The 17,821-nt window shown below is 49.5% G+C and overlaps 1 long non-coding RNA gene across 5 annotated transcripts; it reads left to right on the top strand.

Moving 5' to 3' along the window:
* Positions 1-1,474: 1,474 nt before the first annotated feature.
* LOC128948209 (uncharacterized) lies at positions 1,475-16,213 on the top strand. Of its 5 annotated transcripts, none has more exons than XR_008484097.1 (6): positions 1,475-1,600; positions 7,230-7,316; positions 7,707-8,039; positions 12,664-12,868; positions 13,603-13,848; positions 15,834-16,213. It is a non-coding gene; the product is annotated as an uncharacterized LOC128948209 (long non-coding RNA). The 5 variants fall into 5 exon arrangements; XR_008484098.1 differs by lacking the exon at positions 15,834-16,213 and adding an exon at positions 14,233-14,755; XR_008484100.1 differs by having other exon boundaries at positions 1,477-1,600; positions 12,664-12,750.
* Positions 16,214-17,821: the final 1,608 nt, after the last annotated feature.

Below are 17,821 nucleotides of genomic sequence, written 5' to 3'. Positions count from 1 at the left end.
AGGGCTTGGTGAGATGAGGTAAAAACTGGCTAAAAATAACAGTATCAGAAGCCCTCCAAAAATAACAGTATCGAGAGCTCTTGCCTCCAAAAATAACAGTATCGAGAGCCTGTGCCTCCTGCAGCTTTTAAAGCCTCATAATCCAACCCCAAATCTTCTCCAGGATTCCATGGGAAATTCCTTTGTGGTCCACGGATGCTTTCACATCCCGCTGCATCCTGAGCACCAGCCATCACAAGAGAGTTTAAGTGGCAGCTGCAAAATTCCTCTTTTCCTTTTGGCCTTTACAGGAGTGCTGAAAAGTTGGGATTCTGCCTTAAATTGGTGCCAGGTGATGCCCAGGTAGTGTGGGCATCAGGAAGGGATCTTTGTTCTATCTGTGACAGCCCCAACCCTTTATCTTCCTTAAAGCACCCAACATCCTGCTTGGTAGGAAAACCAAGAGGTTTTTCCCACAGCAATTTGGGAATTTAAAGGTTCTTTTCCACTGGGAATTTTGGTTTGGGATACCTGGATTATCTTCCCTGTTGGTATCTCCTGCGGCACTTTTTTCCCATCACGAGAATTTGGTGTTTCCATGTGTCCAGGAGATTTTCTTGCTTTGTTTGGTAATTTTTCACGATACTGAATTCATTCAAAGACCGTCTCCAGCCTGAATTTTCCCCATGGTGTGGCTGTGCAAAACCTACTGCTAAATGTCTGTCCTGGAAAACATCCTCTGGCAAGGAGGGAATGTGGGATTTGGGAGGAAAAAATGGCTTTTGAGGTACAAAACTTCTTGGCATGTGGCAAAGATGGCTTTTTAAGTGGCTGGTGGGAGAAATGGGGAAGAAAGTGGCTGGATGGGGTCACTTTGTTCCTGTTGCTTATTTCCCATGGGATGTGCAGCCCCTGCACCTCGTTGAGAAACCGCTTGAAATGATTTTCCAAAATATATTTTCAATAAATATATTTCCACTGTAATTTCTCAACACCTCCCCTCACCCTTTCTTCCTTTATTCCATAGATCTTGCAGGTCCCTCCAAGCAAAAAATTACTGTAGAAGCTGCCAGGGTCCATTCCATGCCCTGTGTGGATAAACCCTCACAGGGTGTGTTATTGATTTCTAATGACAAGGGGTTAAAATGTATTGAAAATTGTGTTTTTAATGGGGTGATGTAGAGGCTGCAAATGCCCAGGGCATCTCTTTTCCCACCCTGTGCCCAAGGGTATCTTCAGGAGCTTTCCAGAGCCAAAAAGTTGAGTCAGGAATGGGGGAAAACCAGAACAAACAGGTTTGAAACAGATTTAGACAAGAGTGGTGAAATTTTATAGAGAGGGAAGGTGAAGGCAAAGAGAGCTGAATGAGCAGGAGGCTTTCTAAATTAAAAAAAAAAAAAAATCAAACATTTTAAAATCACTTTTGGAGACGGAACCAAACCCTATTTTTTAAAATAGGGTTTTTAAATTTTTTAAAATTTAAAAACTCCACTTGGAGTTTTTAAATCCAGCAATTTCTGCGCTGCTTTCTGCCAACATTGTTCTAAACCCAACCTTGGTTTTGTGTCCTGCAGCCCGAAGCCCTGTCCTGCTGAAGATCCTGGGATGCCCACGACACCAGGTATGTGTTAATGCACCCTGACTCCTTTCTGGGCCAGAAAATGACAATTTTGGGGTATTTGGATGCTCATCAGGCAGCATCTGAGGAGTTTGTCCTGTCAGCCCCACGCCAGGATAATTCAGTATTGGTTATCAGTGATGAGCAGCTCCCGGCCACGCCTGGGCATTGCTGCACCCCCAGCATCCCCCAGCCCCTTTTTATATTTTTTCTATATTTTAATTTTTTTAATGTGTGTGTTTTTGTTTGTTAGTTATTTTTTAATATATGCTTTCCAATAACTAATTAAAAAAGAGAAAAATCACCCAATTCCACTTTTGGAATGATGTGTGAACTTGGAAACTGGGGCTTGGAGTCAAAACAAGATGAGGGGAGCAAAGCAAGGCTCCTGCTCCAATAGGCTGGACACCAGAAAACATAAAGAAAACCAAATTACTGGTGCCTTTTAAAAATATTATTATTTTTATATTTTTAATTTAAAAAATATTTTTAGTAAGGAAAGAGATTTGCCAAAGTGCACACCTCACGTATATTTTACCCTCTGCAGAGGTCTTATTATGCTGGAACAAGCTTAATGAAATAAAAGGCTTTATTTTTTTTATAACTGACCAGTAGTTCTGCACTCGTGCATTTCAGAGCACAGCAAAGTGACTCTAAACCAATAATCTTTGTAATGTCTCAAACCAAACCCCTAAAATGTGGGAAATTCTTGTCCTTGCACAGATTATTGCTGCTGCATGTAATATCTTATAGCTCAAATAACAAGAGATTTTGAGCAGATTGGGAAAAAAAATCAAATGTAAAAGGAGGTATAGAATAGAACAGAAAAATCAGGAGGTTTTGGAACAGATAAGAAATAATTCTTGGACAAAACACAGCAATAATCCCGAAGTACTTTATTATTGTGAATCAATACAATGTTGCCGTAAAATATTTAGAATTCTGCCATACATCTATTTCTCTGTAATATTCATAATTCCTGCAATCCCAACATTCAGTGAGCACGAGGCCACTGCCCAGAATTTCCTTGTTTCAGTTCCCAGCACTGGGGCCTTCCATCTTTGGGGCAGGGATCAGGGATCAGAATTTTTACAGAGCTCTGGAGGAGTGGGGCACTGATGCCACACAGTTTTTGACGCACTCTGGGCATGCCAGGATGCTGGACAGGTCACAGGGATGTGAATTGGGACCCCAGCGCCACCACTGCTGCCCTCTGCTCCTCCTTCCCTGTCTCCTCGCAGAACCACGGGCTCACCCAGCACTGGGGGAAATTGCAATTTAATTTTTTTTCCTCAATGAAAACACTGGGAAGAAAAAAATAAAGGGGGGGAAGAATGGGATCTTGGTGCATTTTGTGACTTTGTTCCAAGCAGAAGAAGAGCCAGGGGCTCCAAGGCCAGCCCAGCAAGCGGGTTCGATGTGAGCAGCCAAACCCTTGTGGCTGCCAGGACCCTTTTCTGCTGCACCACCGGAGGGTTTCACCTTCTGCCAAGAGCGGCCTGCTCCCCTTCTTTCTCTTCCCTTCCTTTTCTTTTATTTTCTATCCTTTCCTTTATTTTCTTACCTAATATTTATTTAATTTTATTTTTCGATTTATTATTAAATTTTCCTCTTTCTTTATTTTCCTTTATTTTCCTTTTAAATTTCCTTTAATTTTCCTTTTAATTTTCCTTTTAATTTACCTTAAAATTTTCCTTTTAAATATTTCATTTCCCTTTCATTTTATTTCTCCTTTTTTGTTGTTGTTGTTGTTGTGATTTTCCTGTATTTTTCCCTTTGTTTTCTTTTCCCATTTTAATTTCCATTTTCCCCCCAATTTCTCGCTTAAGCCTGCTTTGTCTTGTCTCCTGCTGGAACGTTTAACGAAGGGCCAGCCGCTCCCACGCCAGTAGGGTTTATTTTATTGTTGTTGTTGGTATTTTCCTGGTGCTTTGTTCCACCCTCCCCATCTCGGTGCCCATGGAGGGGTGCGAGTCGGGGTGCCCATCATGGATGGGGAAGCACAAAGCCCCAAGGAAGACACGAGGGCTCTTGTTATCCTGGCCGTGCAGGAAAGAGTTAACCCATTAGAAATTCCGAGCCCTTCTTCCGATAGTTAAACCTGATTTGCATGCATTTGCATAATGAATGTCATTTGCATTCTTGGAGGTTGGCTACTTCTGTGGGAAAAGTCAAAGCGGGATTGCGGGGAGGGTGAAGGGGGGTCGGTGAAGAAAGAAGGGAAGATTTTTTTTCCCTGCACCCCCGCGCATCCCTGCCCCTCGCTATCCTCACCTAAATGCTCTTTTCCTTCCCCTCTTTCCCCCCATTTTCCCCCCTCGAGGCCTTCCTCCCTTCTCCCTTCCGCAGGACACAAAGGCAGCCATCGCTGCCTAGGCCGTGCCGAGGCCAGGCGCATCCTCTCCCGCTTGCCCCCCTTCCCCTCCTTTAATTTCTGCCTCTAATTCCATCTTGGCTCCCGTTCCTGGCGCCCTCGCGAGCGGGGGGCTGCGGCCCCGGCCCTCCCCTCCCCGTGGGTGCATGCGTGCTGAGGGAAAGGCAAGGTGGGAGCCACCATTTTAGGCAGCTGCTGTGTAAAATGGCCGATTCCCCTCGGCTGGGCCTGGCCATGCGGGCGGGAGCGTTCCGGCGGCTTCCATCGCGTTCCGGCTGCTTCTGTGGGATGGGACAGAGCCGCTTGCGGTGCTTCGGGTGCTGCAGCTTTGCCATGGAGCCTTTGGCCTCAAGGGGCTCATCCCAGCTTCGCTGTGGGGTCTTCAGCCTTGAGGGGCTCATTACGGCCTTGAGGGGCTCATCCCAGCCTCATCCCGGGGCTTTTGGCCTCAAGGGGCTCATCCTGACCTTAAGGGGCTCATCCCAGCCTCTAGGGGCTCATCCCAGCCTCACTGTGGGGCCTTCAGCCTTGAGGGGCTCATCCTGGCCTCATCCCGGGGCCTTCAGCCTCAAGGGGCTCATCCCGGCCTTGCTGTGGGGCCTTCGGCCTTGAGGGGCTCTTCAACCTTGAGAGACTCATCCCAGCCTTGCCATGGGGCCTTTGGCCTCAAGGGGCTCATCCCAGCCTCAAGGGGCTCAGCCCGGTCTTCGGCCTCGAGGGGCTTATCCCAACCTTCAGCCCTGAGGGGCTCATCCCAGCCTCGCCACAGAGCCTTTGGTCTCGAGGGGCTTATCCGGGCCTCACCATGGGGCCTTCGGCCTTGATGGCATCATCCTGGTCTTCGGCCTCAAGGGGCTTATCCCGGCCTCACTGTGGGGCCTTCAGCCTCGAGGGGCTCATCCCGGCCTCAAGGGGCTCATCCTGGCTCATCCCGGGTTCTTCAGCCTCAAGGAGCTCCCACGGACCCTTCAGCACTGAGGGGCTCATCCCGGCCTTGCCAGGGAGCCTTCGGCCTCAAGGGGCTCATCCTGGCCCCTCTTCAGCCTCAAGGGGCTCATCCCGGTCTTTGGCCTCGAGGGGCTTATCCCAGCCTTCAGCCCTGAGGGGCTCATCCCGGCCTCGCTGGGATTTGGGATTTCCTTCTTCCCGCCGTCACTGGGATGTCACAGCCACAAAACCCCTCAGCCAACACACACCCCAAAATCAGCCTCTTTTCACCTCATCTCCAGGTTTTGCACCACCGAAGGCAGCTGTATCATATTTTTTTGCTGTATTTTTAAAAAATTGTTGTTCAAAGTATCCTCCGTGCCTTCCTGTGGGGCTTCAGGCTTGGCTGCTGAATTTTTTCTTAGATGCGCTAGATGATGTTTTATTCTTTGTGTACTGTGATAACATTAGCGAAACAGCTGTTTAATTATTTTTTTTGTACCCCTCCTCCTTCTTTTGGACTAGAAAAATTCAATAGCCTCATTTTTTTTCTGTGGCTGAAGCCATTTCATGGCTGTTTAAGAAAGGGGGGAAGAATAAATGTGAAACAAAAGTGACTTCATCTCCTTCTGTGTGCCATGGGCTGAGGCATGAGAACCTTCACCTGGTCCAAGTGATCTATGGGCACAAAGTTAAGGTTAATCTCAGAGAGGGGAAAAAATCTCTTCACATAACTGGTGCGAAGTGATTAATTTTGCCACAGAACCTGAAATATATTGGGGTATTTTATCTGAAGCCCCATTGCAAGGGGTTTGTGATTTAGGTGAAAATCTTGGTGTTCCGTGAGGCCGCGTTTGTTGTTCTTTTTAATTTCTCCCCATCCCTCTGTTGCCATGAGACCTGGAAACTTAAAAGCCTAAATATGCTAAGTGAGTTTAACCCTGGTGTGACGGGAATTTCGAAAGCAGATTAAAACCAACTCAAAATTTATCCCTAGAAGAAAAACAAATCACATTTTTTTGCTTGTGGGCTGATGCTGGACTCCCAGACACACCTGGTTTGGGGCAGCCCCGTGGGGAACGTGGCTGGGCTTGGCTCTGGTCTGGTCCTTGGTGGGGTCTGTGGGGTGGCAGGGGCTGGGGAAGGGGAAATGTCACTGCTGTGTCCCTTCAGCTGGAGCTGGGAGGGGCCACGCGCTCCCCTCCGCCTGCCAAACGTGCTTAGTCAGGAATGGGAAATACTTCCCTAAAACTTGCAAAAATGCACTAAGGCTCTTAGCTCTTGGGCTAAGCTGCAGCTACTTAGTCCACTTCTCACTGCTGTTATTTATAAACTTCAGGCTGTGCTGGGGGATTTTTTTTTTCCCCATTCCTTTTTTTCTGGTTCTTTCCCTGGGATAGGGCACAGGAATGTGTTGGAAACTGGGCTGGAAGGAGAAGATGGGTTTGGGCATTGCCACGAGTGCCACTCACTGACTTGGCACCACTGAATTTCCACAGATTGTCTCTGGTTTCTGTAGTGTTAGAGATGATTTATGGAACTATTGGCCACCAGAACAAGCTCTTTCTATGGCCCTTCCTCAGTTTAAACCACATCAGTTCTGCATTGGGTATCTAAATCCATGTGTAACCTGTGAGTAGCCATGGCTGGAGGCAGAGAAACCTTAAATTATCCAACCAAAACCACTACACAGAGTTTATACACATGGAAAGTACATAAAGTGAAGATTAATATAATATGAAAATATAAACCAATTCTGAAAGGACACTCCAAAGGGTCAGGGCTGCTCACTTTTGGTATTTTCAAGCAGGGATGAGCAGTGCTGGAGCTTTGCCACAGCTCCCCAGAAGACAAAGAAAGAATAAAGAAAAGTGGGTTTTTTGACATAGATTTAGAGCTTTTGATCCTGCTTGTAGCTTTTGAGTACCTGGAGTTGATTTTTCTACATGATGCACTGAGATGCTGGCTGGCACCACAGCTGGCAGGGACAGGGCATGGTGAAACGAGAAATTTCAAATTTCATTTCATTTCAAATTTCATTTCATTTCGAATTTCATTTCATTTTAAATTTCATTTCATTTCAAACAGCCATATCAAATTGCTCCAGAGCAGACCCCAGCTCCTCTTGCTCCCTACAAGGCTAAGGCCCCACAGAGGCATCTCAAATTAGGGAATCAGCCCAGTTTCAAATATCTGAGAGTTTTCCAGATGAATTCTCTTCCTCATTCCCCTCTCATGTGAGAAGTGTGGCTGTAATCTCCCTGTCCTGGTGTAATCCAGCCAGAGAACATGAGTCTGACATTTAACATCCTCTTTTCTCTCTCTTGCCAGGCTGCATGTGGGTTCACCCTCCCTGCTGCTCATTTTCTGGCTGACAAATTGTCTCTGGCCCTGGTGAGAGTTCATGGGAACATTGTGGTAAGGAGATTTTTATTTAATTTTGGATTTTTTTTAAAAAGCATTTCCCTAAACTTACACTGAGTCTGGTACCAGCAGGCTGCTGGGATGGGCTGAGTGTCTCCATGGCAAGTGCTTGGGGACTGGTGAGAAAAATGGTGGGGAAAAAGAGGAGCCAAAATCTCTGTGGTCACCAGCACCTTCCTTGCTGACCATTTGGCCCAAAGTGTCAAACATCTGGATTTTTTCTGTGTTTAACATCTTTTTTTTGTGGGTTTGTTAACTGGTAATGCCAAAGCCCTGGGAGAGGTGTTTGTCTCATTTACAGGAGCAAAGAAAAACAGGGGAGGGGGAGTTTCCTGTTAAATAGAAAGGGGATAATAAAGGTGTTTCTGTTGTGTTTGTTTTTAGCTCAGATTGTCTCACAATTACATGAATCAGGAGTGGGGGGGTATATGGAAAACCCCACCCTCCAAAAGCCACAAGGAGCTGCCAGCAGGACCTTGTCTGAGGGACCCTCAGCAGAAGGGCTGATCCCACCTCATCCTCATCCTCCTCTCCCTTCTCTGCTGGCCTGGAGCATGATGTGGATCCTGATTGACACCGGTGCCTGTCCAGGCTGACCAGAGCTGCTGACCAGCACCAGACCTCAGCATGGGGACACAGCAACACTGCAGGCACACACAGGGTGCAGAGGACACCAGGACATGCCCACCCTGCCCACTGCACTGTGGGCACTCACTGGTGAGCCTGGGGATGTGCTGGGTCACACTGGGGTGTGGGGAAGGGATCCACCTGGAGGGATGGAGAGCCTGGGGATGTGCTGGGTCATACTGGGGTGTGGGGAAGGGATCCACGTGGAGAGATGGAGAGCCTGGGGATGTGCTGGATAATGCTGGGGCATGGGGAAGGGATCCACCTCGAGGGATGGGGAGCCTGGGGATGTGGCCCCACCATGCTGGGTCATGCTAGGCTGTGGGGAAGGGATCCACCTCAAGGGATGGAGAACCTGAGCATGTGATGGGTCACACTGGGGTATGGGGAAGGGATCCACCTGGAGGGATGGTGAGCCTGGAGATGTGGAAACACCGTGCTGGGTCACACTCGGGTGTGGGGAAGGGATCCATGGTGAGCTTGGGGATGTGGAACCACCGTGCTGGGTCACGCTGGGGCATGGAGAAGGGATCCACCTGGAGGGATGGGGATGGCAGGTAGAGCCCACAGCAGCGGGCAGCTGGCCCGAGGAGGAGCTGATGGCCAGGGGAGAGGTGCTGGGAAGGGACAGTGTGTTTATTATGGAGGCGCAGCTGAAGCGGGTCCTTTGCCAGTGGTCAAGTCTGAATCACAAACTCTGCATTGTTTCAGAGTGTGTTCAGCACATTTCCCTTCTCCCCCTCCCTTTCCCTTTCCTCTCCTCTCGCCCTTGCACAAAGCTGTCATTGTGCCGGGGACTTGGTGATGGCAGCGTTGTTATTTGGTCAGAAAAAAAAAAAAAAAAGGAAAAAAAGAAAAAAAAAAAAGAAAAGAAAGAAGTGGGGAGGGGGGACCCAACAAGGTGAAGAGGTTTAAATCAGCTTAGCCCAAATGCCAATTAAAAACCAAAGAGGATTAGGCTTGTGATCAGCAGAATAGACAGTCATTGTACCCGGAGGAGGTTCCCCCTCCCCGGGCCCGGCGCGGCGGTGCCGCAGGTTTGGCTGGGATCGGCACCCCCGGCAGGACGGGCAGGGCAGGGGCTGCCCCCGACCGGGGCTGGGCTGGGCACCCGGCAGGGCACAGACAGGTTCCTGCTGCAAAGACCTTTTCTCGCATGTTTTAGGGACTCTTGTCCCGCCTTGAGATCGGCTGAGCAAGGAGAGGTTTCAGCGTCTTTGCCAAGGGGAAGGTCTGCCCTGAATCAGCTCCTGGGCTGGAGCATCCTTGCACCAGGGGCTGCTGCAGGGTCCCTGGGGTGAGGTCCTGGCTGGGGGACACTGTCCCCACCTTGCCAGACCCCCAGGTGCATCTCAGGTGCTTGTGCTGCCTGAGGGCTCTCTCCAGCTGGAGGAGCCTTGGTCAGACCTTTGCTCCCGAGCAGCCAGAGCATCACCTTTGGCTCCAGGCCACAGTGACAAAATGCCAGGACCATCACACGACTTCTACCCCAGTGGACATGCAGAGAAGACTGGTTCTCTGTCCCATGGATGGAGATGTGGTGTCAGTGCTTTCTGCCTGGTTTAGCCCTCTGCACTGCCCACTAACTGCTGCTTCCATGGGTTGAAGTGTCAGGTAGCCAGAGCCCCTTGTAGTCCCCTCACCTGTGAGAGGAACCCAGGCTGGGTGAGGTGTCTGGGTGATTGCTTGGGCTCAGAGCCGTGTGGATCACCTAGTTCTCTCCCAGTATGCTGGTAAATGGTAAAACTCCAGGAACAGCAAGATGCTCTGCACCATCATGGGAATCAGTCTCATTCCTGACTCTACTGACAGGGCAGTGAAAACAAATCCCCTGCAGCCAGAATGGCCACACTGGTGTGAAAAGGGTGTTGACGGAGCTGGAGTGTCCTGGTGCCACACTGGCTGCTTCAAATGAGTCCTCACTTAGGCAGAAAATGTAATTCTAGACTAACTTTGAGATTTTGTAAAGGAAAGTTACCAAATGCAATTCTAGACTAACTTTGAGGTTTTGTAAAGGTGAGTGTCCAAGTGTAGGTGGGAGCTGGGCCAGGCAGGAGGGGTTTAAGGGGCTCAGGTGGAGCTTGAGCACCTCCACGTCTGAGTGGGGGTGAGCAGCCTGGGTTCCCCTCTTTTACTCTGGGGGTGCAAAGAGACCCCTGCACTCCTGTGCTGCCTCTTATCAGTGTCTCTGCAAGGTGGATCCTTTCTGCTAATGGGGGCCAGCTCCTGGCTTGGTGGCTTTGGAGTTTGGTGGATCCCAATGTTCTGCTTTGCACAGGAGCCCAGGGATGGCTCTGGTGCAGTCTGGTCCAGCTCCAACCATCTCCTGGAAGTCGCTGAGCTGCGACCTTGCTGCTGACAGCTCTAGGTGCAAAACACTCCCAGCCTTGAGAGAGGGAGAATCAAAACGGAGTGAAAGGGACTTTTCTCTCCAAGCAGAAAGAGAAACCCTCCTGCTTCTGCACCAGGAGCTGCTTCTGGCTGAAGGACCAGAGTCGTGGTGCAACAGGCGACTGGTGCTGAAAACAAAAAAGCAGAAAAGCTGTGGAGCAAAGGAAACCTGCTTTGAGGGGACGGGGAAAGGGCGAAGGGGATGCCGTGGGCTGGGAGATGCAGCTCCTCACACCTCCCCTCTGGCCGTCCCCATGCCCGGGGATGCCCAGCGAGCTGTGGGAGCGGGAGAAGAGGGCAAGATCCTCCGCTGTTTTTTTTTTTTTTTTTTTTTTTTTTGTGGCTGCCGTGTAATTTATGATATGAGAGAGAGAGAGAGAGCACCATTGTCTGGACCCATCCTGTATTTTTCCGAGGGCTTTGCCTCTCTTCCCAGCCCCCCGCGGCGCTGCCGCTACTGTACGGTTGCTATGGGGCTGCTCCCCGCGCCGCCGCTATGCGGGCCAGAGCCGGGGAGGGCTGCCCGCATCGCCCGGACCCATCTGGAGCCCCGGGCCCGCTGCCGCAGCCCGGCGGCCCCGCTGACGTGCCGAGGGCCTGGGAATGGGGCTTTGGGCCCATCCAAGTTCACGGCCACCGGAGGCATTCAGCTGTTGGAGGAGCGGGGCGGGGGGGTGTGGGCAGTGGGATCTGGGGCGTTTGGCTCCATTCTCCCTTCCCTTTCAGCGCCGGCAATGTCCTCGGTGCATACAGATCCCCCGTCCCTTTCTCCTCCTGACAAGTGCGCACATAAATAAATTACCCCACCGGGCGAGTGTGGAACAATCTGTCCCCTAAATTCTATTCATCGCCAGACAGGACTCATTATTCCCCCGATTAAAGCCGCTGGAGTAGCTTGCAAGGGTTACAGTTACTCTGTCAAACTGTAAATAAGACACTAAAAATAAAGGGCGCTGGCGAGGGAAGGGGGAAAGGGAAGCCAGACTAATGCCTGCTGCTAGGGAAACCGAATGAATCCCTAATGACGCCTGTGTACAAACTGCAAATAATGAAGGAAAAGTGACAAACAGACCTCAGCCAGGCTGTGGCGAGGTCTTCTCTCTGTGGCAGCGGGGACCGACTCACCCCTTCCTCCAGGGACAGCCAGCAGCAGAGCTGGACCCCCTCACACACCCCTCTGAGCAGAGCATTTCAGCCCTTGTCCTTCTCTTACAGGAAGGTTTAGCTCTTGTGGGTGTTTTTATTTTTCAGGCACACAACCCACCTCTGCCTGAGCTCACATTTTGAGGTTTCAGAGAAAAAAGTCCATTGCTTGTGGTCTCAGAGCAGCTCCCAAAGTTTAGTTTGTGCTCTGCTGTTAGAACAGCTCAAAGCTCTGACCTAGGACAGGGCAGGACCAGGGGGTTAAACCCATCCTGCCCAGAACCCTGAGGGATGCAGCCCTGAGGGATCCCACCTGCAGCAGGGCATCACTGCCATGGCTGAGATGGAGATGCAGGGCTGAATCCCAGGTCTGAGCAGCCTGGGCCATGATAGATCACAGGGGAGGATGTGTCCAGCCCTCTTTGGATAAAACACAGTCCCTTCCTGGCTGGTCTCTTGCCAGGCAGTAAAGACAGGGATATTTGCCTTGCAGCAGATCCTTTTTCTCCTTTGCTATCTTAGAGCTGAAGAAATGAGGCAAAACCACCAGCTATAGGCTTGTTGTGGGTGTTTCTCAGTTGCAGAGGGACTGAAATGTGAGAGTTTTATTTCAGGTCCTGCTCGAACTATTCCCACCACCCTCACTGGGTGAAATGCTGGAATTCTCTGTGTTGCTCAGGGAAATATTTTGATTCACGTCCTCCAAGCCTGTAAAAGAGAAAAGACAGCTCTGAGCTGTGTCCCTCCAGGTGGGTTCTTGCTCTCCACCGAGCAGGGAAGGTCCTGGTAGGGCTGTGCAGTCCTTGGGAGCCAGAGCAGACCAAGCTGGACACTGAGCCCTCATCCCCCAGATCTGTGGGGATGCCTCAGTGCTCTCCCATCCTCCCCCGTCTCTGGAGCCTGATCTCCACCAAGGAAAGGCACAGCCAAGAGCAGGTGCTGATGATCCCTGCCCTGTGGGTGCTGTTCAGCACAGCACCCACCTGCTCTCCCAACAGCAGCAGAATTGCAAGGGGCCTCATGCAAGCAGAGGGTTTTTTAGAGACTTGTTATGCTTCTACAAGGCTCAGACATCTTAAAAGGGATTTTTTTCAGGCCAGCTGAGCTAGTCTGGAGCCCAGTTGCATTTCCCAGTCGGGTCAAACCAAGGCTTAGCAGATTTCTTTCCCTTCTGTCTTAGGGGAAACAAACCCTTTTCACCCACAATTCCTGGCTCTGAGGCCCCATGGCTCCAAAGCAGCATTCCTGGGACATTCCTGGTGCCATGGTATGTGCAGAATTTCCAACAGAGGCTCATGGCTCCACATCTCCATGTGCTCTGCCTGCTGGACTCTGTTATTTGGGAGAAGGTCCAGGATGGAGCAGGAGATTCATGATTGCCGTTGGTAATAATTTAATAATTGGTATTGGTATTGCTCATGGTGGTGTCTGTGCAGCTCCTATGGCCCCAGGAGGGTGTGTGCAGGTGCTGATGAAGGAAAAGCTGTGCTCCTGTCCCTTCTCAGCAATATTTACCAGCTTAGCTGGAAAAAAGGCAATTTGAAAAAGTCTCAAAACCAGCCAGACCTGAGCAAATCAAATCCATTCTGGGTTGTCCTGGTGCTCTCCATGGAAATTGGGCAGCTCTTCACCACCCCTGCTCCCTGGAGTTTGCCTTTAGAGGAGATTTGGGCTTAGGGAACCTCATGGTAACCTGGGAGAGAGTTTTGGGGTTTTGTTCTCTACCAGGAAAGTCTTGGCTTGCAGACTCAGGTGCTGGGAGCAGCATCAGGGCCAGGGATGCAATTGGGATTACTCAGATCTGCTTGAGACCACACCAGGAATGGCAAAATGAATTTAACTTGCCTTTCCCTGCTTGAATGTCTTGGGTCACATTTTCCAACCTGTAAAAAGAGGTTTATCACTACTTTTTAATGGAATCTGTGATTCCCCTCCATGTGAATCACCCAGAAACTCAAACTCTACATGGTGTTTGAGGACACTGGGTGTTGTTGGCTCTTGGGCAAAGCACATCCAACCAGATTTGCCCTGGAGAGATGAGGACAATCAGGGAATGCTCCATTTTAGATCTCTTCATAGCAGCTCTGAGAAGATCCTGTGCCTCCTCTCATTTCCTCAGGACACCTGACTGTGCTTTTCCACCCATCCACAGATGTCACCTGGATGTGTCCATGAACCAGCTCACTCTTGGACCTTCAAAGCTGCCTCAGCAAGGTCCAAAGGGCCCTGTTCCAGCCACACCCCTGTCAGCTCCCTTTCCTTTCCAAGGATTAGGATGAGGCAAATAACTCCAGTCTGCTTTAATCCTCAATACCTGATTCTGCAGGAGCCACACACAGCACACACACATCTCAGTAATAGCCAGGTAACTCACAGGGCTAAATCACTCTGGGTTTTTTTTTCATTATAACCTCCCTTTAAAGCACATTTAAATGCTTCCCTGCAGGCTCATGTGAGGGCTGTTAAGGGCTTCATTTGAATAAATAAGGGCACAGGTAGAGGAGGAACATCACCACAGCCCCTGGAAACCCAGCACCAGCCATGGCAGCAGTGGGCTGGCGAGTGGCAAAGGGCCTCCATGTTATATATTCCATAAAGTAGAGTAATTAAGTATTACTAGTTTTGATGACTTCAAACAGAGTGACTCCAGGAAATAAGCCCCTTCTTTATAATTAGTGGGATTTCCTCTGCATCAAACGGAGAGATTGATTCTTTAATCTGCTCACATGCTTTTGATTTGGTCTTTCAGCTGCTTGTACCAACTGCTTCTACTCCCTGCTCTTGCCGATAAAACCTTGCAAAGGAGATTTTAGGAAGGCATGACCTGAGTTGAGGTCCAGGATTTTCTTTGTGTGTGGCTGTTTTGTGAATTCCTAATTTGCCAGAGATGATGATCATGATGATAACGAGAATAAAAAAATAACACAGACATGAGTTTTAAACGTCCACCTATGTTTAGGTCAAATAATTGTGGTTTGGGGTTTTGTTTATTGTCTTCTCAGCACACCTCTTAGCTCTGGATCATGATTTTTAGCACCTGAAAATGTAATTTTGGCTTCCTGTCTGCAGGTTGGGCTCACTGAATAATGCTGCTCTTGTAAGAGCACACCCCTAAAACCAGGTCTGCTGGAATCTCAAGGGCTCCACTGAAATTAGGGCTGGACCTGTGCAGAGTGTCTTTGGATATTTCAGGGGTTGGACCTGATTTAGAGCTAAACCCAGGAACTTGGGAAGCTCTGTCTGAAATTAAACAGATTGTGGCTGCCCCAACCCTGGGGCAGGTTGGAGAGGGCTCGTGGCAGGGGATAAATGAGATGAGCTTTAAGGTCCCTTCCAATCAAAACCATTCCACAATTCTATGAAAATCCCTGCAAATCTTGCTGGTTTCCAAATGAAGAGTTCAGGAAAAAGTGAGAACTTGGCCCCTGCAAGTGCAAGAAGCTGATGTGAGCAATCACCTCCCTCCTGGGCATCTCCATGGGGTCAGTGGTGCTGCATCAGTCATGTGGGAGATGTGGGCTGGGATCTGTGCTGGTTCCAGGCATGGACTAAACCTCCCATGTCCTTCTTCCACCTCCAAAGCATCTCAGCCCTTGAATCATCTCAGCAAACAGCCCCTGGCTGGGTTTTCTTCTGCCGTGTGAGGTTCTTCTAAGGAGATAAAAACGGGGGGGAAATTGGGAATAGGGTGCTTTCCATCCACCTTTTGATGTTGTTGGGAATGTGCAGGATGAGCAAAAGAGGCTGGTGGGCCTCGTGTGCATCCCAGACGGTGAGAATGAGAGAGGACAATGGCTCAGCTTTGGCAGCTGCAGGGCAGGGACTGGCACCACAAACAAGGTGGGAAGGGCAAATGGGGCTGTGCCAGCCCTGGCAGGTGGCACCAACGTGCAGGGAGGAGCTGTGGGGAGGGGATGGATCCTCCTGGGCTCACCTGGAGCTGGAGCAGGAGCAGGAATGCTGGAGCAGTGGTTGGTATGCCCTGCACAAGCCTCCCTGCGTCGGGAGCGGTGTCGAACACAGATCGTATAATTAGGGAGCCAGTGAATACGTAACTGTGCATTATGCAAATAGTGATCAAAATCACTGTTTTCAGCAGAAATGCCTGAAGATCAAGACAGAAGCTTCATGCAACCTTAATTTAATCTGGTCCTGCAGGAGTGGGGAGGTCTGATGGATGACCCAACCTTGTGCCTGCCCGTGTTTAGCAAGGCTGGGGTGGGAGGCGGGGGGAGGAGTGCTGGAGCATGCTAAGCAAGGGGAAATGGCACTGAAATCATGTTAGCAAACAGGGAAAAAGGGCAGAAAGAGCTGATGTTTACAGTAATTTTGTTTTTCTTTGAATTTCAGGTGAAGAGCATAAGGCTGGAAGAATAGGAAAAATTAAAAAAAAAGAAAGAAGAAAAGAAAGAAAGAGAGTCTCCAACCCCAGGAAATCTGTGTTAATTGCTTATGAATGTCTCTGTCTAAAAAATTATCGAATTGATGTTGTCGTGCTTTTTTTTGACAGCCTGTCTGTTACATTTTTTTAAAATATTCATGCACCGAAATCTAATTACTAGGCAAATTTAATGATAATGAAATGAAGGCACTTTAGCAGAAAGCATAGGGCCTTGTTAATGTTTTCTCAGCCTCTGTCTTGTTCGTATTTTTAAAATTATTTTTTTACAACTGTCTTTCTTGCACATGAAAAAAAAAAAAGATTGCTGAAAATAAAACTCAGATTGCCGGTAATGTTTGTGGTGGTTCTGTTTGTAATGATGGGGAATTTGCAAGGTGATTAAAGGTGTTTTGCAAAAATCAAATGAGCCTAACCTAATCAGATAAGTCAGATGAAATATTATTATTAGAGGGGTAACATTAAGAGCATGCCTGGAGGCTTTAACAAAGACGAAACGTCTCGTGCACCGTGCAGGGCCAATGACAGCCTTCCATCCTTGGGGCCCCTTCTGCCCCTTTCCAGGGCACAGGACTTGTGTGCTCTCCCTAGGCCAGGCCTGGGTGGTTGGAGGATGCACACGGTGGTGGGAGGATGGATCTGATGGTTGCAGGTTGGATGTGATGGTTGGAGGATGGATATGATAGTTGCAGGTTGGATGTGATGGTTGGAGGATGAATGTGATCGTTGGAAGATGGATGTGATAGTTGGAGGATGTCTGTGATGGTTGGAGGATGGATGTGATGGTTGCAGGTTGTATGTGATGGTTGGAGGATGAATGTGATGGTTGGAGGATGCATGTGATGGTTGCAGGATGCCCATGATAGTTGGAGGATGTGCGTGATGTTTACAGAACACACGCAATGGTTGCAGGACACATGATTGTTGCAGGATGTGCGTGATGGTTGGAGGATAGATGTGATGGTTGGAGCATGGTTGTGATGGTTGGAGGATGCCCATGATGGTTGCAGGACACGTATGATGGTTGCAGGATGGATGCGATGTTTGGAGGATGGATATGATGGTTGCAGGATGCCCATGATGGTTGGAGGATGGATGTGATGTTTGGAGGATGGATGTGATGGTTGGAGGATCAATGTGATGGTTGGAGGATGCATGTGATGGTTGGAGGATGTGCATGATGTTTGCAGAGCGCGCACAATGGTTGCAGGACACATGATTGTTGCAGGATGGATGTGATGGTTGGAAGGTGCATGTGATGGTTGCAGGATGGATGTGATGGTTGCAGGATGCACATGATGGTTGCAGGATGCACATGATGGCTGCAGGATGGATGTGATGGTTGAAGGATGCACATGATGGTTGGAGGATGGATGTGATGGTTGGAGGATGCACATGATGGTTGGATGGTCCATGTGATAGTTGAAGGGTGCATGTGATGGTCGCAGGATGCACATGATGGTTGCAGGATGCACACAATGGTTGCAGGACACGTGTGATCATTGCAGGATGGATGTGATGGGGAGTGCAGGTGATGGACAGAGTGTGAACGTGAGGCTTGGAGCCTGTGTGTAACGGCTGGAGAACACTCATGATGAATGGAGAAGTTGTAATGGATGGAGCATGAACATGACCAAACATCCACGTGGTGGATGGAGCACGCACGTGATGGCTGGAGGACACACGGGACAGGTGGAACACAGATGGAACACAGGTGATGGTTGGAGCATGCACATGATGGACCTGGCATGTGATAGTTTGTCCACCTGCTCCAGGCCTCTCCTGCACCCCTCTCGGTGGTCACTGAGCAGAGTGCCTGCAGCTGGGTGGCAGAAAAACACCATGATCCCACCTGTGGGCCTGAGGAGATGCCACCTGGGACCCATGGGCCATCAGGGCAGGGGCCAGCCTGATTGCCAGGAAGGCATGGGGGGTCTCT

The sequence above is a fragment of the Melozone crissalis genome, unplaced genomic scaffold, assembly GCF_028551555.1.
Source record: "Melozone crissalis strain CALT ecotype California unplaced genomic scaffold, PUWL_Pcris_2 ptg000114l_1, whole genome shotgun sequence".
Lineage (NCBI taxonomy): Eukaryota > Metazoa > Chordata > Aves > Passeriformes > Passerellidae > Melozone > Melozone crissalis.
The sequence above is the reverse complement of the archived record's forward strand: the minus strand, read 5'-3'. Positions and strand labels throughout refer to the sequence as shown.